Source organism: Triticum dicoccoides, chromosome 3B (assembly GCF_002162155.2).
Source record: "Triticum dicoccoides isolate Atlit2015 ecotype Zavitan chromosome 3B, WEW_v2.0, whole genome shotgun sequence".
Lineage (NCBI taxonomy): Eukaryota > Viridiplantae > Streptophyta > Magnoliopsida > Poales > Poaceae > Triticum > Triticum dicoccoides.
The window spans coordinates 406,840,770-406,844,979 of NC_041385.1; positions in this window are offsets into that span (position 1 = coordinate 406,840,770).

The following is a 4,210-nucleotide window of genomic DNA, read 5'->3' on the forward strand; positions in this document are numbered from 1 at the left end:
TGATGGAAGGGTGAGAGTGCATATAATCCATGGACTCAACATTAGTCATAAAGAACTCACATACTTATTGCAAAAATTTATTAGCCCTTGAAACAAAGTACTACACGCATACTGCTAGGGGGAGGTTGGTAGGAGTTAACAATCGCGCGCCCCCGACCTTCACGCAAAGATAAACAATCAAAATACAATGCGCGCCAATTTGGTTACATAATTAGTAGACCATACGTGCATGCTTCGGGAATCACAAACCTTAACACCAACATCCTTACTAAACACAACCATCTACTAGTACCTCCCACATATTATCATCTCTATGTCGCAAAACTATTGCAAGGAATCAAACATATCATATTCAGTGATCCACAAGTTTATGTAGGATTTTATGACTAACCATGTGAACGACCAATTCATGTCATCTCTCTAAATTGATATAAGTGAAGCAAGAGAGTTTAATTCATTCTACAAAAGAAATGCCCACGCTCTAACAAATATAAGTGAAGTAAAAGAGCATTCTACAAATGGCAGTTTTCTATGTGAAGAGAAATAGGCAATCCAAACTTCAAATGATATAAGTGAAGCACATGAAGCATTCTATAAAGCCATACTCAAAAGATTTAAGTGAAGTGCAATGATCATTCTGTAAATCAACCAAGGACTATCTCATACCAGCATGGTGCATAAAAGAAAAATGAAAACTAAATGCAAAAGACGCTCCAAGACTTCCACATATCGCATGAACGAAACGAATCCGAAAACATAACGATACTTGTTGAAGAAAGAGGGGATGCCTTCCGGGGCATCCCCAAGCTTAGATGCTCGAGTCTCCTTGAATATTTACTTGGGGTGCCTTGGGCATCCCCAAGCTTGAGCTCTAGCCTCTCCTCCTTTTCCTCATATCGAGACCTCCTCGATCAAACACTTCATCCACACAAAACTTTAACAGAAAACTCAGTAAGATACGTTAGTATAATAAAGCAAATAACTACTCTAAGTACTGTTGCAAACTAATTCATATTTTTTTGCATTGTGTCTACTGTAATATAACTTTTTCATGGCTTAATCCACTAATAGAAATTGATAGTTTCATCTAAACAAGCAAACTATGCATCAAAACAGAATCGGTCAAAAATAGAACAGTCTGTAGCAATCTGAACATTCACCATACTTCTGGTACCCCAAAAATTCTACCAAAATTATCAAATATAAACAATTTGTACATAAATACAGTGCGAAAAGAATCAGAACCTTTTGACATTCCAGTAAAAAATGTAAAATCGCGCACTACAGCCAAAGTTTCTGTCCTGCACCGTACAAACCAACAAGCATTGTAAACATCCTAAAGGCAAACCTTGGCACATTATTTTTATAATACAATGGAATTGTACAAGGGGATAATTATTTTTGATGAAAAGTTTCTGTAATTAATATTCACGAAGTCTCCGTGAGCATGAACAACGTTCAAGGATAGCTCCCACTTCAACAATGCTCGTCTTTCTCACTTTCACTTTCCTTTTTGAAAAGATTTAAGTTCCCCTTGAGGGAGTCCGGGATTAAGGGGTCCTCGGACAGCCGGACTATATACTTTGGCCGGACTGTTGGACTATGAAGATACAAGATTGAAGACTTCGTCCCGTGTCCGGATGGGACTCTCCTTTGCGTGGAAGGCAAGCTTGGGAATTCGGATATGTAGATCTCCTTCTGTGTAACCGACTCTGTGTAACCCTAGCCCCCTCCGGTGTCTATATAAACCGAAGGGTTTAGTCCGTAGGACAACAACAATCATAATCATAGGCTAGCTTATAGGGTTTAGCCTCTATGATCTCATGGTAGATTAACTCTTGTAATACTCATATCATCAAGATCAATCAAGCAGGAAGTAGGGTATTACCTCCATTGAGAGGGCCCGAACCTGGGTAAACATCGTGTCACCTGCCTCCTGTTACCATTAGCCTTAGACGCACAGTTCGGGACCCCCTACCCGAGATCCGCCGGTTTTGACACCGACATTGGTGCTTTCATTGAGAGTTCCATTGTGCCATCTGGATAAGGCTTGATGGCTCGCCTTGTTGTCAAGGACAACATCACCTTTGGAGGAACCCTGGCTGTAGGCCAGACTCTCCGTCTGGGCGGCTTCGTCATGGCCGCCCGTTCGGCCGCTGCACCGATGATGACTTCTCAGGTCATCAAGAACAGCCTCCACGTCAGCCAGGAATTCACCGAGCAGATGGATCCAATGGAGCTCTCCTCCCTGAACGAGCTCTTGGATCGCATCGCCGCCCTGGGAGTCGCTACGGACTATGATCGGATCAGGCTTAAACCCGACCAAAGGGATATTAACTCTCCACCGGTCACCCATCACATAGCGGTGGTGGAGGAACAAAACTGCGATTCTTCCTCTATCTTGAGGACGAACTATGTCCAGATTCCCAAGCTCTCCGAGTCGAACACCCGTCTACGGGAGGACATGGCCGAGGCTCCGAACTTAGAATCGGGCAATGGGCCACAAATATTGGGCAACATCCCGGAGTCCGAGCTGCCAAACTCGGGAGCTCCTTTGCCCCTAGGTCTCAGACCGGGTCAGGATTTGGACTTAAAGCTACCCACCCACCCAGACACAAGTGATCTTTCCCACATTAGACAAGAGCCCCAAGAGACAGTACATCACTTCTGGGCCAGATTCCTCCTTGTAATGAGCAAGGTCAAGGACTGTCGCGAGGAAGACACAGTCTCATTCTTTTGCAAAAATTGCACGGACAAGGGATTTCTCAATGCCATAAGTCACCGTGACATAGCACACTTTGCCGACTTGGCGGCCATAGTACAGAAGTACTGTGTGAGGGAAAGCGCCTGGAAAACCTAAACCAATTTATGGGATCCTCCGGCCCTAACTAAACCCCTAGTCCGAACTAAAAGGGTGCGCTCTCGCAAGTCACCCAATCCAATTACAAAGAAGCCAAAGCCCTCTACAGGGCGTGGAACCGTACTGGAGGGATGGCTCAACAGACCATGCAAAATTCACAGCACACTGGACATCATACCAACACACAACCTTAGAGCATGTTGGATACTCCGGCAGGTGGCCAAGAGCGGCGAGGACCTCCTCATCAACAATACCACAGAGCACCATCCCATGGAGAATAACAATACAGTACTGACAGTCTTCGAGACTTTTGCCTCAAACAATAGGCGTAAGCGAGCACTCCGCAGCCTCACCAAAGTCTACAACGTCGCGGCAATAAATCCGTGGAACGATACGGCTATAACCTTCAATGCCAGTGACGAACCTCAATTCCGATCAGTCCGAGCACCAGCCGCTTTGGTCCTTAGTCCAATTGCGGATGGCTTCCGGCTTACTAAAGTGCTCATGGACGGCGGCAGCGGATTAAACCTCATCTATGAGGAAACTCTTAACAAAATGGAAATAGATAAGAGCCGCATTGAGCAAAGCAGCATGACCTTCAGAGGAATCATCCCTAGTAGGGAGGCACGATGCGCGGGAAAAATTACACTGGATGTGGTATTCGGCACGCTGGAGAATTATAGGTCTGAAGAAATCACATTCCAAGTGGCCCCGTTTAGCAGTGGATACCACGCCCTTTTAGGGCGGGATGCATTCACAAGCTTCCAAGCTATACCCTATTACGGGTACATGAAGCTCAAGATGCCTGGGCCCAATGGAATCATCACTCTAGCCAGTTGTCGGTATCAAAACCAGTGGATTTCGGGTAGGGGGTCCCGATCTGTGCGTCTAAGGCTGATGGTAACAGGAGGCAAGGGACACAATGTTTACCCATGTTCGGGCCCTCTCGATGGAGGTAAAAACCCTACTTCCTGCTTGATTAATATTGATGATATGAGTAGTACAAGAGTTGATCTACCACGAGATCGTAGAGGCTAAACCCTAGAAGCTAGCCTATGATGATTATGATTGTGATCGTACCTCTAAGGACTAAACTCTCCAGTTTATATAGATACCAGAGAGGGCTAGGGTTTACATGGAGTCGGTTACAAGGAAGGAAATATAATATCCGGATCGCCAAGCTTGTCTTCCACGCAAAGGAGAGTCCCATCCGCACACGGGACGGAGTCTTGAGTCTTGTATCTTCACGCTCCAATAGTCCGGCCAAAGTATATAGTCCAGCTGTCCAGATACCCCCTAATCCAGGATTCCCTCAGTAGCCCCTGAACCAGGCTTCAATGATGATGAGTC